Source organism: Eriocheir sinensis, chromosome 27, assembly GCF_024679095.1.
Source record: "Eriocheir sinensis breed Jianghai 21 chromosome 27, ASM2467909v1, whole genome shotgun sequence".
NCBI classification, from domain to species: Eukaryota; Metazoa; Arthropoda; class Malacostraca; order Decapoda; family Varunidae; genus Eriocheir; species Eriocheir sinensis.
In genome coordinates this window covers 4,163,525-4,184,362 of record NC_066535.1, presented here as the reverse complement: position 1 = coordinate 4,184,362, position 20,838 = coordinate 4,163,525, and the positions used below count along the sequence as shown (strand labels likewise).

Sequence of the window (20,838 nt, the reverse complement as noted above, 5' to 3'; positions counted from 1 at the left end):
AAAGAAGAGGAAGAAGAGGAAGAGGAGGAAGAGGTGGGTATGGGTGCATGGGTGGACGGGACATGGGCAAGGTAGGCAGGTGGGAGGGTGGGAGGGTGGGAGGGCATGGGGCAGACACGTGGGTTACCTGGCTAATAAAGGTGTGGCAGGACAGGTAATAGGTCTGTTTAAGGATAAAGAATAGTTCACCTGCCCCACGGAAGAAGGACCATCAGGGCACAGCGGGTGGGGAGGGGTGGGGGAAGGGGGGGAGGGAAGGGGGAAGGGGACTGAAAGGAACGGGGGAGGGGAAGGGAACGAGGAAGGGGAAGGGAGGGGGAGGAGAAGGGGCCGAGAAAGGGGAAGGGGCAGGAGGGGCTAGAGAAGAAAGAAGCTGGGAAAGAGAGAGGAAGGAGAAGGGAGGAAGGGAAGGGGCGGGAAGGTTAAAACGGAGAGAGAGAAGGAGGAGGAGGAGGAGGTGTAGGAGGAGTCTGGGAAAGGGCGTTGGGCGTGTACGGTTGGGAAAGGGAGGACCGGGAAGGGAGGGAGAGAGGAGGAAGAAGGACGGGAAAGGAAAGGTACGTGGGAAAAGAAGGAATGGGTGGGAAAAGAAGGAAGGGGAAGGAAAGGAAGGGGTAAGAGCTGGTTAAGGGAAGGTAAAGGTTCCAACTTTGCAGCCCAGTAATTACTCTTAGGCTCTGTCCTTTGCCCTCTTATGATTCTATGCCCGCCGGGCCATGGTTATGCGTAGTTAAGGCATATCACTCAGATTTGGTCTAACTACTATTGCTACTACTACTACTACTACTACTACTACTACTACTACTACTATACTGTTTAAGAGAGAGAGAGAGAGAGAGAGAGAGAGAGAGAGAGAGAGAGAGAGAGAGAGAGAGAGAGAGAGAGAGAGAGAGAGAGAGAGAGAGAGAGAGAGAGAGAGAGAGAGAGAGAGAGAGAGAGAGAGAGAGAGAGAGAGAGAGAGAGAGAGAGAGAGAGAGAGAGAGAGAGAAAGATAAGCAAAAGTGCAAAATAAGCAAAAGGGAATGGAAAACCGAATGGGTTCGAAGGTCATTTCTAAAGATGATCTGTCACGTTCATTCGGCCCTTCGTTCTGCCATCCCGGATCCGACAAACTCCGTGATCGGCGCCTTCACGGTAACTTTATGATTCTGGTGGTAGTCAAGTCTTGCTCCAAGTCCTCCTCTCCAACCCGTCTGGGGAGCGTCAGGGGCCCAAAGGTCTTCCTGGCGGGCGTCAAAGGGCAAGGAAAGGCAGAGCGCCTGGCCCCTGGGCGTTCATGGCGGTGCTGAGATCCTGGAGGTCCAGGGGCGGGGGGGGGCGCAGGGTACTGACCACCTCCCTCTCTCCCAATAACAGACGACCACACAATTGCACGTTCGTTACACATTGTAGAAGAAAGGCACTGAAGACAATCGTGGCATCTCTACAAAAACAACAGAGAAAATCAGAAAAGACAAAAATCTAGCATCAAGGCGTGTGGTGCTGTGTGTTGGTATGAGTGGGTCTTTTCTGGGGTGAAAGAGACTTGTCCATACTAGCACACAGCACCAAGGCGATACAAGAGAACACTAAGAAAAGAGGATAGAACAGAAACAACTCCAGAAAAGGAATGATATAGAAACAGAATAAAAGAAGAAGGCGTTTGGTGTTGTATGCTGGGACAAGTGGGTCTTTTCTGGGGTGAAGGAGACTTACCCGTACCAGCACACAGCACCAAGGAAAGGCGATTGAAGAACACAAAGAAAAAGAGGATAAAATAGAAAAAATACCAGAAAAAAAATCATAAGAGAAAGAATAAAAGAAGAAGGAAGATTTAGAAAAGGACCACCAAAAAATTTTAATATAGAACCACAACATCGATAAAAGGAAACTACCGTGTCATCTCATCGACTACAAAAACGAATAAAAAAATCACAAAACGACAAAAAGCCAAAAAAATCTAGCATTAAGGCGTGTAGTGTTGTGTGTTGGTATGAGTTGGTCTTTTCTGGGGTGAAGGAGACTTAACCGTGCCAGCACACAGCGCCAGGAAAAGTGATACGAGAGAACACTGAGAAAAGAGGATAGAACAGGAACAACACCAGAAAAGTAATGATATAGTTACAGAATAAAAGAAGAAGGCGTTTGGTGTTGTGTGCTGGGACGAGTGGGTCTTGTCTGGGGTGAAGGAGACTCAGGAGTACCCGCACACAGCACCAAGGAAAGGCGATTGAAGAGAACACTAAGAAAAAGAAGATAAAATAGGAACAATACCAGAAAAAGAATCATAAAGAAAGAGAATAAAAGAAGAAGATATAGAAAAATACCACCAAAATGATAATACAGGATCACAACGTCGATAAAAGGAAAATATCGTGTCATCTCATCAACTACAAAAATTAACAAAAAAATCACAAAACGACAAAAAGCCAAAAAAATCTAGCGTGTGGTGTTGTGTGTTGGTATGAGTGGGTCTTTTCCGGGGTGAAGGAGACTTACCCGTACCAGCACACAGAACCAAGAAAAGGCGATTGAAGAGAACACCAAGAAAAGAGGAGAGATCAGAAACAACACAAGAAATAAAAATGATATTGAAAAGAATAAAAGAAGCCGTGTGGTGTTGTGTGTAGGTACGAGTGGGTGTTTTCTGGGGTGAAGGAGACTTACCCGTACCAGCACACAGCACCAAGAAAAGGAGATACAAGAGAACACCAAGGAAAGATGATAGAACAAAAACAACACCGGAATAAAGACGAAGTTTAGAAAAAGAATAAAAGAAGGAAAATATAGATAAAGAACACCAAAAAAATGATAATATGGAAGCACATCGATAAAAAGAAATATATAGACAAATCATCCACCTTTCGGCCCTAACTAACATCCAAAATCATGGGTGAGTCTTTTCTGGGGTGAGAGAGGCTCATCCAGACCAAGGAACATCAAAAAGAGGATGATATTAAAAGAACACCAAGAAAATTAGATAAAAACAGAAAATAATGTAAAGAAAAAGAAAACACCAAGCAAAAGAAAAAATTGATTAAATTAAATTAAATTAAATATATAAATAAATAAATAACAATACAATTATATAAAATTTAAAACAATATATATTCAAATAAAATATTATAAGAAAAGGACATCATTCACCTTTACGCCTGAACACCAACATCATCAAAAATATGGGCGAGTCTTTTCTGGGGGGATGGGGGGTGGGTGGGGGGGGGGGGGTGGAAGGCTCATCCAATCCATCACAGAACATCCAGAAAAGGATTTAAACACAAACAAACACTGGAAAAGGATGACTTGCTTGGCTCATGTTGCCTCCCGGAGTTCATTTGTTATGGTTTTAGGACAGCCCTGGGCCACTCGCGATGACTCCCTTTATTCGAACAGGGAATCAATATACACATAAAGCTGGTTTTTAAAACAATGTTATATATCAAGAGGCTCTCCACCAATGTGCTTGAAGCAAAACATAATCAGCAGTGTGTTGTTCTTGTCACGACACATGGGCCTGAGACATAGGGCGATATTGCAAGACACTTTCGCTTCTCACATTACCTATTTATAAAGGTCAAAGAGGGGGTCAATCGGGTTCTAATGAGTGTTTCTACAGGTTCATGGTACAGAGGAAGGGTCACACTACCACCAGGGTCATAGAACTACTCCTGGAAATGCCCTCAACTCCTACGAAAACCTTGTCAAATGAGTGTTCTTGGGCGATGAAATGTCTTACAGTACGACCCATAGAGTATAGACTTTCACGGCTTTTGGAATGGAAACTGCTAAGTGCCCAGAGAGGAATGGAGAGATTATTTCCAGGAGTCACTGTATCAAATAAAAAAAGAACTGCAAATGGATGAGAGAAAAAGAGATAATTAGATGATATAATAAAGCCAATTAAAAAATGCAATTATCAAGACATATATAGGAGAGAGGACTTCAGATTGATTAAAAGAGTGACAGAGAGAAATTAATGATTATAAAAGCACTGAAGAGAAGGGCTTTCAACAGATGGCGTGGTGATACAGAGAAGAATGAGGAACGTGTAGTAGAGGCTGTGAATTAGAGGCACAAGACAAAATAGAGTGGAATCGTTTGTGTGAGGCCAAGGACTTCTGCAGGGGCATGTTACAGGCTGATAGTGATGATGAGAGAGAGAGAGAGAGAGAGAGAGAGAGAGAGAGAGAGAGAGAGAGAGAGAGAGAGAGAGAGAGAGAGAGAGAGAGAGAGAGAGAGAGAGAATGGGATGGGAAAACTTTAATTGCTCAAGTGACCTCAGGAGACGCCAGAAACTTTAGTGGGCCGCCGCCGTCCTCGTGAGCGTCGGCACACTCACTACAAGTGTTTCATCTCATCAGCTGTATGAATGTAATGAGCCTGAAAGATGTTAATTAGTGAACTATTTTTTTTACTGAGTAAAATCAATCAGTCCATCAATCAGAAAAGGAAAATATAATAAAAAGGAAATATCGAAAGTAAGAAAAAGAGGAGACGAAAGCTGCACCGCGAGCCGTCGCGAGGGTTCCTTCAGGACCCTTCCGCCTCCCATCTCAGAACCGATTAAACTCGGTGACCGGCGACTTTTCGGTACATTTATGATTAATTTCATAATCCAGTCTGGTAGTTTTAAGAAGCGAGTTCTTGCATTCGCCCTCCTCGCCTCGGCGGGGCGGGGCAGCGCCAGCGAGCCCAAGGTCTCCCTGGCGAGCGTGGTAGGAGTAGAGGGCTCCAGGCAAGGCACCTAGGCGTCCCCCGGGGCCCCGACGGAGGTGCCCGAGATCTTCCGGCTACAAAGCCGAGCAGTGGGGTTCCATAACCGTGGTAGGCAATATGCCTAAGAGAGCAAACTCCGAACAACAAACCTGGGCAGGTGGAGGTCGTTAGCCGTGGTAGGCAGTTCACCTAGGAGAGCAAACTCCAAACAACAAACCCGGGCAGGTGGAGGTCGTTAGCCGTGGTAGGCAGTTCACCTAGGAGAGCAAACTCCAAACAACAAACCCGGGCAGGTGGAGGTCGTTAGCCGTGGTAGGCAGATCACCTCGGAGAGGAAACTCCAAACAAACCCGGGCAGGTGGAGGTCGTTAGCCGTGGTAGGCAGTTCACCTAGGAGAGCAAACTCCAAACAAACCCGGGTAGGTGGAGGTCGTTAGCCGTGGTAGGCAATTCACCTAGGAGAGCAAACTCTAAACAAACCCGGGCAGGTGGAGCTCGTTAGCCGTGGTAGGCAGTTCACCTAGGAGAGCAAACTCCGAACAACAAACCCGGGCAGGTGGAGCTCGTAAGCCGTGGTAGGCCGTTCACCTGGGAGAGCAAACTCTAAACAAACCCGGGCAGGTGGAGGTCGTTAGCCGTGGTAGGCAGTTCACCTAGGAGAGCAAACTCTAAACAAACCCGGGCAGGTGGAGCTCGTTAGCCGTGGTAGGCAGTTCACCTAGGAGAGCAAACTCTAAACAAACCCGGGCAGGTGGAGCTCGTTAGCCGTGGTAGGCAGTTCACCTAGGAGAGCAAACTCTAAACAAACCCGGGCAGGTGGAGCTCGTTAGCCGTGGTAGGCAGTTCACCTAGGAGAGCAAACTCCGAACAACAAACCCGGGCAGGTGGAGCTCGTTAGCATAAGACAGTTCACCTAGGAGAGCAAACTCCGAACAACAAACCCGGGCAGGTGGAGCTCGTTAGCCGTGGTAGGCAGTTCACCTAGGAGAGCAAACTCTAAACAAACCCGGGCAGGTGGAGCTCGTTAGCCGTGGTAGGCAGTTCACCTAGGAGAGCAAACTCCGAACAACAAACCCGGGCAGGTGGAGGTCGTTAGCCGTGGTAGGCAGTTCACCTAGGAGAGCAAACTCCGAACAACAAACCCGGGCAGGTGGAGGTCGTTAGCCGTGGTAGGCAGTTCACCTAGGAGAGCAAACTCCGAACAACAAACCCGGGCAGGTGGAGGTCGTTAGCCGTGGTAGGCAGTTCACCTAGGAGAGCAAACTCCGAACAACAAACCCGGGCAGGTGGAGCTCGTTAGCCGTGGTAGGCAGTTCACCTAGGAGAGCAAACTCTAAACAAACCCGGGCAGGTGGAGGTCGTTAGCCGTGGTAGGCAGTTCACCTGGGAGAGCAAACTCCGAACAACAAACCGGGCAGGTGGAGCACGTAAGCCGTGGTAGGCCGTTCACCTGGGAGAGCAAACTCTAAACAAACCCGGGCAGGTGAAGGTCGTTAGCCGTGGTAGGCAGTTCACCTAGGAGAGCAAACTCTAAACAAACCCGGGCAGGTGGAGCTCGTTAGCCGTGGTAGGCAGTTCACCTAGGAGAGCAAACTCCGAACAACAAACCCGGGCAGGTGGAGCTCGTTAGCCGTGGTAGGCAGTTCACCTAGGAGAGCAAACTCCGAACAACAAACCCGGGCAGGTGGAGGTCGTTAGCCGTGGTAGGCAGTTCACCTAGGAGAGCAAACTCCGAACAACAAACCCGGGCAGGTGGAGCTCGTTAGCCGTGGTAGGCAGTTCACCTAGGAGAGCAAACTCCGAACAACAAACCCGGGCAGGTGGAGCTCGTTAGCCGTGGTAGGCAGTTCGCCTAGGAGAGCAAACTCCGAACAACAAACCCGGGTTTGTGGTGCCCGTTAGATGTCGTAGACAATCCACGTGATGGGAACACCAAAGAAAATGAAAATGAAAAAGAACACCAGAAAAAGGAAAATATAGAAACGAAACATCGAGAAAAGAAAAAGCAAACACACATCATCCACTTTTCGGCCCTAACTAACATCGACAAAATTCTGGGTGAGTCTTTTCTGGGGAGAAAAAGGCTCATCCAGACCAAAGAACATCAACAAAAGGATGATATAGAAAAGAACATCTAGAAAATATAGAAAAGAAAAAAGAATAGAAAAAAACATCGAAAAAGAAAAGTAGCAGCAATAAAATAACAACATCAAGAAACGAAAAGTACAAAGAAACATCATCCACCTTTCGGCCCTCACTAACATCACCAAAATTATGGGTGGGTCTCTTCTGGGAGGAAAGAGGCGCACCCAGACCATCGAAGAACATCGACAGAGAGGATGATATGGGTAAAAGAACATCAAAGAGAAACATCAATAAAGAAAAGAACAACAAGAAACATCATCCACCTTTCGGCCCACACTAACATCACCAAAATTATGGGTGAGTCTCTTCTGGGGAGAAAAAGGCTCATCCAGACCAAAGAACATCAACAAGGGATGATATAGAAAAGAACATCAAGAAAGAATGAAAAAGAGAAAAAGAAAAGAACATCGAAAAAGAAGAGTAACAGCAGTAAAAGAACAACATCAAGAAAAGAAAAATACAAACATCATCCACCTTTCGGCCCTCACTAACATCACCAAAATTATGGGCGGGTCTCTTCTGGGAGGAAAGAGGCGCACCCAGACCATCTACGAACATCAACAAAGAGGATGATATGAAAAAAAGAACATCAAAGAGAAACATCAAAAAAGAAAATAACAGCAAGAAAAAACACGAAAGAAAAGAAAGAAAAAGAAAGAAAAGAAAAACAAATTACAAAATAACAACAAAATAAAATAAAAATAAATAAATAAATAAATAAATAATACAGTAAAATTAAACTAACTACATAACTCTAACTACCTAACTAACAAACTAACTAACAAACTATAGGAGGAGGAAGAGGAGGAAGAGGAGAGGGAGGGAGAAATGGAAGAGTCAGAAACAGCAGAAGAAAAAAGAGTCGTGGATGAGTGGAACAGGCTTGGCAGTGAGTAACAATGCCATAGATACATTCAAGAGGAGGTTGGATAAAGCCATGGACACCGTTGCCAGATCATCGTACTCAGAGCATAGAGTTGACCGGTTTCTGACGCGTAACTATTGCCAAGAAACATTAGCAATTAACTATTTTAACGATAAAGTCTCGTGGCTCAAAATGTCTTAACGGTACGGCCTAGGTGACGAACAACCTTTTCGCCTGACGGGGATGTACAGCAATCCGGCCCTCAGACTCGCGCCGTGCCGTGACAACTAATGAGGGGAATGCATGCAAAGGCTCTTAATTCCTTTGGTTTCCCGCTCATTTCTCGCCCAGGGAAAACGCTCTGCTGCACTGACCCTTCATTTTTACAATTCGCTCCCTTTCTCATTCATCTTCACTTCCGTTCATTCACTTCCACGTTCCTTACAGCATCCGTGGTGCAGTGGTTATATAGCGTGAGTAGCTGTGAATCCGCGGGCACAGGTTCTAACGTCGCGCCGGACAGTCGGTGTGCAGTTCACCTAGCTGTTCATCCTCCCTTTCGGGATGCTCGATAAAGGGATACTAGGGGAAACCTGTGAAAGGTAAACAGTGGTACCCCGGGGAAGAACTATATCCCACTGTTTTGATCCCATAACGAGAGTACAAACAGACAGACAGACAGCCAGACAGACAGACAGATACAGAGCTAGGTAGACATATAGACAGGCAGACATAGACATAAAAAAACAGCTCGTATGCAGCTAAGTAGTAGATAGACAGACTAGCAAACAGATATGCCGACAGATAGACAAACAGACAGACAGAAAGAAAGATACATAGGTGGATAGGGTTACACAGACAAGCAAATGACAGACGGACAGAAACTGGTATATAATAAGAGAGAGAGAGAGAGAGAGAGAGAGAGAGAGAGAGAGAGAGAGAGAGAGAGAGAGAGAGAGAGAGAGAGAGAGAGAGAGAGAGAGAGAGAGAGAGAGAGAGAGAGAGAGAGAGAGAGAGAGAGAGAGAGAGAGAGAGAGAGAGAGAGAGAATGCTGTCCTTTATTGATTATACCACTGGTCAACACACTTTTTTCAGACTTAGGTTTTGTGGTTGTTTTTTTTTAGCTAATTTTGAGGTGCTGATTTCAAATATGGCATCTCTTTTTTTATAACACATCAGGTTTTCATTCTATAGCACATCCCAGTTTTATGATGTACTGTATGAATAATTTACTTGGTCAGGATATAAGGGATAATAAGGGAACATGAAGGGTAGGAGGAGGAGTAGAGAAGGGATTAAGATAAAAATAGATAAAATAAGTAGTTTTGATCTCTCTCTCTCTCTCTCTCTCTCTCTCTCTCTCTCTCTCTCCCACGAAGGTCACGAAGATTAAACAGACTCACAATAACACTAATGGATAAAGGGTGACCAGAGGAGAGAGAAAAAAAGAAAGAGAGAAAGAAGGAGAGAGAAAAAATAAAGCCAGCATCCTTATCTCTCATCTCCCACACCCTTCTCCCCATTAGCATCTTACAAAACAATCATAGCACCAACTTTTTTATATCTTTTATCATGCAAAGAAGTGAAAATATATATACCTTCTCCTTCTTTTCCTCTTTCACCCCCTTTCTTTCTTTATTTCCAGATTTACGTTCGAGAGAGAAAAGAACAGAAAATAACATAAGGAGAAAGATAAAAAAAAGTCGACGTAATATAAGAGATGAAAAGGAAAAGTATACAGACAGACCCAAACGCCGATCCTACAGTAAAGGTATTCAAGAGCCTCTAATGCGTGATCCCGAGGTGGACTGAAGGTGGAATTGAGTACTTATGCTAATCCTGTTGGCTGTGCGATGTTCCTTTGTTCGACAGGGCAGCAGGCGGAGAAAATGGACAAAAGGGAAGGTACAGCGGGAGGAAGAGAGAAAGAGGGGATGGAATAGATAGATGGAATAGATGGAATAGATGGAACAGATGGAATAAATGGAATAGATGGGTGGAATAGATAGAGAATGCAGAGTAAATAAAGGTATGAGTAGGAGTAGAAGGATAAGGGCGGAGTAGAGAACGGTAGGACGATAAATTAAATGAAAAAATAAAGAGAAGGGATAGGGGATAGAATAGGTATACAGGGTGCAGAAGGAAGAACGGAGGAGTAGAAAGAGGAGCAGGGAGAATTACGATATGGAAAGTATATTGTGGGAGAGTAAATCAAAGGGAGAAGATGAAAGGGAGACAGAAAGAGATGGATGGAGAAGAAGGTACAGAGGGAGAAAGAGAGGGGATAAAATAGGTAGGGATGTATGAGGAGTAAAGAGAGAGAGAGAGAGAGAGAGAGAGAGAGAGAGAGAGAGAGAGAGAGAGAGAGAGAGAGAGAGAGAGAGAGAGAGAGAGAGAGAGAGAGAGAGAGAATGGGATAGGTGCAGGATGAAGAGGGAAGAAGGTATGAGGCAAAGGAATAGGAGGATCAGGGAAGAGAAGAGAGTGAGAGGAAAATATAAGGAAAAGGAAAAGAAAGTGGGAAGATTCGTAGAGGGTAAGGAGGAGAGGTAAGGGAAGGGGTACAGGAATGGGATGAAGGTAAAATATGTAGGGACAAATGGGAGGGGTGGTGGAGAGGAAGGATTCATGGGGTAAGGGAGGGAAAAGGGAGGTTCGCGAGGGTAAGAGATGGGGATAGGCAAAGAGGAGAAGCAAGGAAAGAAGTATGAAAAGACTAAAAGTATATAAAAAAAATCAGGAAAAAAGGAGAGATGGTGCAGGGGAGGGAGGAGGAAAAGGGGAAGGGAGGGAAAAGGGAGGCTCGCGAAAGTAAGAGATGGGGATAGGCAAAGAAGAAAAGCAAGGAAAGAAGTATGAAAAGACTAGAAGTGAAGAAAAAATCAGGAAAAACGGAGCGATGGAGCAGGGGAGGGAGGAGGAAAAGGGAAAGGGAGAGAAAAGGGAGGTTCGTGTACGTGAGAGATGGAGATAGGCAAGGAAGGATTATGAAAAGACTTAAAATGAAAAATGCAGAATAAAAGGGAGAGAAAAGGGAGGTTCGTGTACGTGAGAAATGGAGATAGGCAAGGAAGGATTATGAAAAGACTTAAAATGAAAAATGCAGAATAAAAAGGGAGGGTGATGGAGTGGAGGGAGGAGGAAAAAGGAAAGGGAGAGAAAGGGAGGTTCGTGTCCGTGAGAGATGGAGACAGGCAAAGAAGGATTATGAAGAGACTAAAAATGAAAAATGCAGAATAAAAAGGGAGGGTGATGGAGGGGAGGGAGGAGGCAAAGGGAAAGGGATGGGAAGGGAGAATGGAGAAGATATACAGAAGTGAAGGGACGGGTTGAGTTTGAGGGAGGGGAGTCACAAAAGAAGGGAATGAAAAAGGGAAGGCGAAGGTATATTGATAGAAAGTGAGGGAGGAGGGGAATGGGTAAATCATGCGGGTAAAAGAAAGAGGAGGAGGAGGAGAAGGAGGAGTTCACTCCCGACGCGTTCATTTCAATCCCGATGCTTCCAGTTCACTCCCGACGCGTTCATTTCAATCCCGATGCTTCCAGTTCACTCCCGACGCGCGTTCATTTCATCCCGATGCTTCCAGTTCACACCCGACGCGATCATGCTTCATTTCAATCCCTGATGCTTACCAGTCCACCCCGACGCGTTCTTCACTCAGTTCACTCCCGACGCGTTCATTTCAATCCCGATGCTTCCAGTTCACTCCCGACGCGTTCATTTCAATCCCGATGCTTCCAGTTCACTCCCGACGCGTTCATTTCAATCCCGATGCTTCCAGTTCACTCCCGACGCGTTCATTTCAATCCCGATGCTTCCAGTTCACTCCCGACGCGTTCATTTCAATCCCGATGCTTCCAGTTCACTCCCGACGCGTTCATTTCAATCCCGATGCTTCCAGTTCACTCCCGACGCGTTCATTTCAATTCCGATGCTTCCAGCTCACTCTCGACGCGGTCATTTCAATCCCGATGCTTCCAGTTCACTCCCGACGCGTTCATTTCAATTCCGATGCTTCCAGTTCACTCTCGACGCGTTCATTTCAATTCCGATGCTTCCAGTTCACTCCCGACGAGTTCATTTCAATCCCGATGCTTCCAGTTCACTCTCGACGCGTTCATTTCAATCCCGATGCTTCCAGGTCACTCCCGACGGAAGGAGAAGGAGAAGGAAGCGGTAAGAGAATAACAAGAACAACAATAATAAGAACAAGAACAAAAGCAAGAACAAAAAAGAACAAGAATAAGAACAAAAAAAAGAAAGGAAGTGTGTAAGGAAGCAGGAACATAAATAGCTGTGGAAGAGAAAGAAGATATGAAAATGATGTGCAAAAAATAAGATGTGGAGAAAGAGGGCCAGAAAAGAAGGAGAAGGAGGAGGACGGGAGTTGGGAGAAGAGGAGAAAGAATGGAACAGCGAGCAGTGAAAGGGTAGAAAACGTCACCTGTGACAAACGTTGTATTATGGTAGATATGTTTTTTTTTTTTTGTGTGTGTGTGTGGGAAGAAGTGAATGTACGTATAGCTACACAGCCGAGTGATGGAGAGGCGGACCTGGGCGCCGCAAAAACTACACCAGCAACTCCCTCACTACGAAATACAAAGAAATAAGAAAACGGAATGGAACACGAGGAGGAGGAGGACGAGGGCGAGGAGGAGGAGGAGGAGGAGGAGGAGGAGGAGGAGGAGGAGGAGGAGGAGAAGGAGGAGGAGGAGGAAGAAGAGGACAAGGAGGAGGTAGAGTTTCGGTAAAGGTTAAACTCGTCACAAGAGACACGAAGAGAAACATTTTGAGATGCGAAGCGAATCAAAAAGAGGATTAGGAAAGTAAGGAGAGGCAAAGTGCGGGACGTTTGCTATAGCTGCGCGTGGCCTTGGTGCTCATCTCCGTCACAATGGCCTTAAGCTTTTAGTGGGTGTGCGTGGGTGAGATTTGAGAAAGAGAGAGAGAGAGAGAGAGAGAGAGAGTAAAATGAACACATACCTGGTTACCAACAATAATATGATCCGACAGACCACGACAAACCAAGACTGGGTGGAGTGAAAACAGACGCACAAACACACACACCTGCAATAGAGCAAACAAAGACATTAAGTTAAGCACACACGCACACACACACACACAAACAATGAATACTTACCCTGCAATCTTTCCCTCTACCTCTCCTCCCTTATCCCGTTCCTCCTCCTCCTCCTCCTCCTCCTCCTCCTCTTCCTCCTCCCCATCAAAAGACTGACTGATCTTCCTTGACTCTTAAATTAATCTTCCATGTTACTCTTTTTTCTCCTCTTGCGTATCGTCCTTACTTCCCTCCCTCATCTCCTCACCTTCCTTCCCTCCCTTTCTTTCCTCTCCCTCATCCTCTATTTTCCTTCCTCTTCCATTGGTTTACAGTTTTCACAATTGCTCTCTTTCTTTTCTTTCCTCTCTCCCCTTTACTCCTCCTTTATTTACTCTCTCCCTCGTCTTCCTCCTCTTCCTCCACATCCTCCTCCCTATTCCCTTATTCATTTTTTTCTCCCTGCTCTCTCTTCCTTCCTTTCTCGCGGTGCCTTAGATGTGTGTAGGACCCGGACACACACACACACACACACACACACACACACACACACGCCGTCACCTCCCCAAAACCTGTTCGTTCTTGCTGTATGTTAATGTGGCTTGCTTTATGACTCGGCAGAGAGAGAGAGAGAGAGAGAGAGAGAGAGAGAGAGAGAGAGAGAGAGAGAGAGAGAGAGAGAGAGAGAAATATAAAAAAGTAAAGAAAAAAACTCACAAGACCTGAACCAACCCGTGTACTTCATTTTTTTTTATTTCAACATATTTTACTAATCCTTTTTTTTTTTTTACTTTATTTCTCATTTATTTCTTTTCTCCGCGTGAAGGCGTGACGTTTTGACAAGAGACAAGACAAACCATTACAGTAACAGGGAGAGAGAATGGAGTCTCGAGTGAGTTAAAAAAAATAATAGTTTACTCTCTTTCTCTTCTTTCCTCATTTCTTTCCTTTTCTTTTCTTTTCTTTTCTTTTCTTTTCTTTCCTCTTTTCTTTTCTTTTCTTTTCTTTTCTTTTCTTTTCTTTTCTTTTCTTTTCTTTTCTTCTCTCTTCTTGTCTGCTCTTTCCTTGTCTTCTCTTTTCTTGTCTTCTCTTCTCTTGTCTTCTCTTCTCTTTTCTTGTCTTCTCTTGTCTTCTCTTCTCTTTTCTTGAATTCTCTTCCCTTTTCTTGTATTCTCTTCCCTTTTCTTGTCTTCTCTCCTTTTCTCTTCTCTTCTCTTTTATTATATATTTTTTTGTTATTCTCTCTCTCTCTCTCTCTCTCTCTCTCTCTCTCTCTCTCTCTCTCTCTCCCCACACCAATTATGAGAACCCACCAATTATAAGAATATCTCTAAGTAGGAACCATTCTTGTTAGTGAACTTCTAATTGCTTAATTGGCATCGAGTTAGGCATAATCATCTTATAATCCCAAGAGAAGACGCAGGACAGTGGGGTGCAATGTCAAGAGGAGAGTGAAGGAGGGGAGGAGAGAGGGAGGGGAGGAGAGAGGAGGGAGGACTGTGATCGGGTGTGGTGGTGGGGATCTGAATAAGGGAATGAGAAGGTTATTGGGTATAGTTAAAGTTAGGTTATTGGGTATAATCCTCCCGAAATTGACCTCTCTTTCGGCCACCTCTTTTGATTCTTTTTAGGAGCAGCGAGTAGCGGGCTTTTTTTATTATTGTTTCTTTTTTTGTGTGCCCTTGAGCTGTCTCCTTTGTTGTAAAAAAAAAAAGAGGGGATAGGAAGGGATAAAAAAAGAATGATTGACTAGGATTGGGGATTGGAATGGGGAAAGAAAGAGATGAATAAGCATGATGCAAGACTAGAATAAGGGAAGAATAGGGTGACTGTGTGAGGTGGGAGAGTGAAACATATTTGTGGCGCTCCCTGACAAAGACCACGATAGGGGATTGGAATGGGGAAAGAAAGAGATGAATACGCATGGTGCAAGACTGGAATAAGGGAAGAATAGGGTGACTGTGTGAGGTGGGAGAGTGAAACATATTTGTGGCGCTCCCTGACTAAGTGGGGTAAGCGACACGCACAAGAAGACGAGAAAATTGTCATTGAAGTTTGGTGTTTCTACTTTTCTTAGGCATATGTATAAAAATTACCATAATGCCACTTCTTTGAATTTTAGTCTGAAAAGTTGCCTCAAAACGCCTGAATAGTTGGTGGATGCGAGGCGCGTGATATCTCTAGATTGACCCCCATGTCGCTTATCTCAGTTTAGCATGGGAGGCCACATTGATGGGTTTGGAGCACCAGTATCCACAGTAATACCATTCTCAACCGAAGACCACCATTAGGTTCACCACTTCACACGCACAGATAACCAAACTCAAGACTGCGAGAGGGACACAAACATCTCCTGTACTGTCAAGAGGCTCTAAAACTTGTAGTGAGAATAATGCTGGGTCGGAACTAGAACAACACAAAAGATCTGACTTTGGGTGAAAAAAATTAAGAAAGAGAGAGAGAGAGAGAGAGAGAGAGAGAGAGAGAGAGAGAGAGAGAGAGAGAGAGAGAGAGAGAGAGAGAGAGAGAGAGAGAGAGAGAGAGAGAGAGAGAGAGAGAGAGAGAGAGAGAGAGAATTTACACAAATTTACATAGAAAATCAGACCACACAGACCCCATGGTCCAGACTAGGTGGTCTGTCCTTAAACCGAAGTGATTCTACATTAATCAGAAGGCTCCAAAACGTTGCATTTCTACTCTAGTTAATATTAAGTTCAAGGAAGTGACGGTCGAGCTTGTTTTTAAAGGAGTCAATCGTGTTACACTGGACCACTGAAGGTGGGAGCTTATTCCATTCTCGCACTACAACATTGGTGAAGAAAAATTTGGTGCAGTCTGAATTTACTTGTCTACATTTGAGTTTTATGTTATTGTTCCTCGTTCGCAAAGTGTCATCGATCATAAACAATTTTGTTCTGTCTACATTCGTGAAACCATTAAGTATTTTAATACATTCGATCAGTTTTCCTCGGAGGAGACGTTTCTCAAGAGAGAACATGTTAAGGGTGGAAAGCCTTTCTTCGTAGGATTTGTTGCGGAAGGAAGGGATCATTTTTATTGCCCGACGCTGAACACCTTCTAATTTAGCAATGTCCTTTGCATGGTAGGGAGACCATAACTGTACTGCATATTCCAAGTGGGGTCTGACTAAACTATTGTAGAGCGGAAGTATTACATCTTTATTCTTGAATAAAAAGTTTCTTTTAATGAAGCCCAACATTCTGTTCGCTTTATTTGCTGCATCGATGCATTGATGTGAGAATTTGAGGTTTGACGCGATTTTGACCCCCAGGTCCTTAACGCATCGAACGCTTGTGAGTTTAACGCCGCCCATTTCGTAATCGAACTTCTTATTTCTTGTTCCAACTTGAAGGACCTGGCACTTGTCTACGTTAAAGGGCATCTCCCATCTATCCGACCAAGCTGAAATTTTGTGCAAATCCTCTTGAAGGCTTTGCCTGTCTTCGCCAGTGAGAACCGAGTTACCAATCTTTGAGTCGTCTGCAAATTTACTAATGCGATTATTGAGTCCAACATCCACATCGTTGATGTAAATAATGAAGAGCACTGGGCCAAGAACCGAGCCCTGAGGGACGCCACTAGTGACCGGTGCCCACTCTGAGTTAAATCCGTCAATCACCACTCTTTGTTGTCTGTTGCTCAACCAATTCGCGATCCATTGGTTTACTTGACCGTCAATACCAGAGAGAGAGAGAGAGAGAGAGAGAGAGAGAGAGAGAGTAAAGATACATGTCGGGAGGCTGAAAAGTTCATAGGCTGACTAAGGAGGAGTTATGCTACAGCAACAAAACTAGCCATGCATTAAATTCAGCCTTTTCTGATATTAACTGCATTGTTTCTTTACAGATACACTCACAGTGGACAGTAATCCAGGACTTTGAAAAGGAGACCTTGAGCCACTTCATGAAGATGGATAAAAAATTTCACCGTGGTGTTATCAAATATCTGCAGAAAAAGGGGTTAGCCCCCAAGGACATTCATGCCGACATGGTTGCTACATTAGGGGATGATGCTCCAGCTTTATTAACTGTGCACAAGTGGGCAGCTGAATTCAAGAGGGGCAGAGGGAGCCTTGAAGATGACCCAAGATCTGGTCGTCCTGCCACAGCCACCACACAAGAAAATATTGACTGTGTTCACCACATGGTGATGGATGACAGACGTTTAACTGTGAATCAGTAAGTTAATACTGCAGGCATCTCCCGTGAACGAGTAGAGAACGTTTTGCACAACGAACTTGGCATGTCAAAGGTTTCCGCTCGGTGGGTGCCACGGCTTTTGACGCTTGATCAAGAGCACACCAGGCTGCTCATGTCACAGGCAAACCTGGCACTTTTTGAACCAGATCCAGCTGGTTTTCTTGAACGTCTCCTCACTTAAGATTAATGTTGGGTCCACGACTTCGAGCCAGAGGCCAAACAACAGCCTAAACAGTGGAAACACCCCACTTCTCTCCCTCCAAAGAAGGCCAAGATGGTGTCATCAGCAGGGAAAGTGATGGCCTCCGTCTTCTGGGATGCAAAGGGCATTGTGTTCATTGATTACCTTCAGAAAGGTCAAACTATCAATGGAGAATATTATGCCAATTTGCTGAGGCAGCTGCGGAAAGCAATCAAGTCAAAACGGCCTGGACAATGCTCCTGCACACAAGTCTGTGGTTGCAATGGCTGCTGTATACGACTGTGGCTTTCAACTGGTAGATCACTCTCCTTATTCTCCTGATTTGGCACCATCTGACTATTTTCTGTTCCCCAACATGGAAATACACTTGGCTGGGAAGCAGTATCAAACCGATGATGAGGTCATTTCTGCTGTTGAGGACTTCTTTGAGGATCAAGAGGAGAGCTTCTATACTGCAGGGCTCCAAGAGCTGCAACACGGTTGGAAGAAGTGTGTGGACCGAAGGGGAGACTATGTTGAAAAATAAACCACATTTGGGCAAATTTGACCACTGTATCATGGTCAGCCTATGAACTTTTCAGCCGCCCTTAGACAGAAAGAGAAATAAAAAGAAAAAAAACAGGTTGAGTGGGGAGGAGTGAGAGAGTGGGCAAAGTGGAAGCAAGGAACGAGGAAAGCATAAAGAGAATGTTAAAGGAAAACGAAGGAAAGGAGAAGAGGAAGAACAGGGGAGGAGGAGAGGGAGCAAGGAAAGCTTAAGAGAAGAGAAAATTAAAGGAAAACCAAGAAAGGGAGGGATAGAAGAACAAGGAAGGAGAGGAAGGGAGTAAAGCATAGAGATAAGGCAAAAGTTCGACCAAAGAAGGGAGATAGAGGAAAAGAAAGATCAAGGAAGGAGAGGGGGCTTAAAATGTTTGTATAACAAGGGTGAGGTTTCGTTGCTTTCCCTCCCTCCTCTCTACCCGGTCCTCGTTAACGCATGACTCATGAAAAACTAATATATCAAACAATGTCTCCCTTTGCTATGCCGCCCGCTGCTTCAACCCTTTTCTTTTACTGTTTTTTGCGCCTCTTCCCGCCCGTGGACAGAAGCGTGAGGGGCGTGAGGGCCGTGGGGGGCGTGGGGGATGTGGGAGGTGTCGGGGGCGTGAGGAGCTTAAGGAGGCGTGAGGGGCCGCGTCATGCACCTCCTGTCCTTCCTTGTTGATGTTACACTCGAGTGCCCAAGGGATGAGTGGCCGCAGAAGAAAAGGATGAAGATACTGGTGGAAAATTTAATGCCTCAGTCAGTCACGTAAAGGCAAGACACACGGGAGCATCATTTTATTCCCCTACAGACAAAACAAAAATATTACTATAAAGATAATATATGAATTCGTATAAGTAACGTCAAATGATAATTGATTACCTAGGACAGTCACGCATATATGAAAGGTAAGACACATGGGAGCATCATATTTTGGATTTTGCTGTATGAACCAGGGTTGTTGATTTATTTGTATTTAAAAAAAAAATTGGATTTTTTCATTTAAATGTTTTTTAATCGATTTTTTTTATTAATGAAAATAATTAAATGAATGTAAGCCTCTCTATTTTCAACATTAGTTTCAAACACTTGTTGGAGTATTCTTGTACCATATTCCATCATCATAAGTAGCCTGGCTGGCTGTTTGAGCCAGTCCCAAGACTGACCATCCGCAGCCAGCCAGCCACTGGCCAGCATCACACCACAACTCTGTCTAGTCTCTTAACAGTGTAATCAGATCATGTCATGTTTTGGACATGTCCTGACTGAAATTGCACAAAGAAAGATGAATGCAGCTTCAAATGAATGTATCAGAAAAGGCTGTGGATGATCCATGTATGTATGTGAAGTGATTCTTTGAAAAATAAGGGAATATATTTCAAATATTTCCTGTCCTGCCACTTCCTATATTTGGTGGTTTTTGTCCCATTTAATAGCTTTTCTTTAGTTCATTTGAGTGTTTGGAGGGGCCCAAAGACTACCCACATGCTGTCCTCATGATTGTCCATCAACTGGACTCCAGCGAAACTCTAAAGAGGACCAAGTAAGGCTCGGGAGGGGGGGTAGGGAGTTAGCCAAGCAAGATGGCGGCACTATAAAACAGATGCCTGCTCTACCAAATGGCTGGGACCAACCAAAAGAGTAAAGATGGGGGCATACGCTGCAGCTGAGCGTGGCCGCAGTGCACATCTCCGTGGAACTGGTCCTTGAGCCATCGGTGGGAAGAACCCATCACCCCAGGACAGGGTCAGCGTGACATCCGGGTTACCACAGTTTACCTTCCCCAGGTTTCCCCAGGTACCCATTTATCGACCAGCCCGAAAGGGAGGATGAGCAGCTGGGTGAGCGGCACGCTGACTGCCCATGTCGGGATTCGAACCCAGGGCGCGGGTTCGTAGCAAGGCACACTAACCACTAGACCATGAAGGCATAAAAAAAAGATCCAAGGGGTGAGAAATTTCCTATATGAGGACAGACTTGAGCATCTAATGCACCCAATGTCAACAAGATGAGAAAACAGTTACAACAAGCAAATGAACTGAAGTTGCTAACCCATGGTTGCCCCGCACACCTTCTAAATGTATTGGCTCATGGTTTGGAAATTGGCAACATAAAAGAACATGTGGTTCACTCTGCCTCAGCAAAATACCACCAGAAAGACGGCCAGTGTCTTGTTCTGCCTCAGGACACTGGACGGACCATGTGTGGCTGACGGAAGATATAAAATTTCGTAAAGTTGACAAGGAAAATATTGATATCAAAGTTAGAGAGTGTTTTCTTTGTTTACTTCTCCATTCTATGTTGTTGCTCAGCAATAGGATCAAGATTTAAATCAATGACATTAAAAAAAAAAGTCAATTAGTAGAAATCCTGGTTTAAATCAATGATTTAAAAAATAATAATTTGATCTAAATCTTGATATAAATCAGTGATTTAAATCAACTTGATTTAATTAATTAATTAATTAAATCCCTAAAGACAAAAAATACTCGTAAAACTTTTAGATGAATTCGCATTATATGCAACGTCGAATGATAACTGGATATCTGGGACAGTCACGCAAATATATAAAGAAAAGACACATGGGAACATCATTTGGATTTTACTATATACGTTAACACTACACCATTCACTTATTTAAGACAAAAAATTATGCTTGTACAAATTATATGTGAATTCGTGTTTATAAATAACGCCGCATAAAAAAATCCCATAATAAGTAAATTATACCAAAAAGTGTAGATATGACACTTAATTCCTACTGTTTTGGTTTCGATGTTTTTTTCGCTCATCTGCGTAACTGTCAGAGATGCACACAGGGAAATCAGCAGACAGGTAAGCAGGTAACTATAAAGAACCCTCGAGCCTTCCTGAGCCCCCCAACACGCTTGAGGCTCAACCCCCGACAACCTGAAGCCGCGTCACGAGCCGGTCACTCATACGCTTCGCTGGACGCCGGGAATGTACTGTGATGACACGTGACTCGGGGTTGAGTCACCACACACACACACACACACACACACACATCTGACATCTGCCCGTGTCTGTTCATTCCCTTCGTGATGTCTTCTTTTGACCCCTCGCTCCTTTCCCCTCTCCCTCTCTTCCTCCCCGCCTCTCCTCCA

The 20,838-nt window shown here is 44.7% G+C and overlaps 2 long non-coding RNA genes across 5 annotated transcripts; one reads left to right on the top strand and one right to left on the bottom strand.

The window, feature by feature from the left end:
- Positions 1–4,620: 4,620 nt before the first annotated feature.
- On the bottom strand, positions 4,621–7,246 carry LOC127004012 (uncharacterized). Of its 4 annotated transcripts, XR_007757508.1 has the most exons (6): positions 7,104–7,246; positions 6,211–6,939; positions 5,609–6,078; positions 5,349–5,478; positions 5,046–5,215; positions 4,621–4,844 (listed from the first exon to the last, which is right to left on the bottom strand). It is a non-coding gene; the product is annotated as an uncharacterized LOC127004012 (long non-coding RNA). The 4 variants fall into 4 exon arrangements; XR_007757509.1 differs by lacking the exon at positions 7,104–7,246 and having other exon boundaries at positions 5,609–6,013; positions 6,412–6,528; XR_007757510.1 differs by lacking the exon at positions 7,104–7,246 and having other exon boundaries at positions 6,412–6,488.
- On the top strand, positions 4,866–6,825 carry LOC127004011 (uncharacterized). Its single transcript, XR_007757506.1, has 5 exons — positions 4,866–4,994; positions 5,190–5,251; positions 5,317–5,579; positions 5,645–6,052; positions 6,250–6,825. It is a non-coding gene; the product is annotated as an uncharacterized LOC127004011 (long non-coding RNA).
- Positions 7,247–20,838: the final 13,592 nt, after the last annotated feature.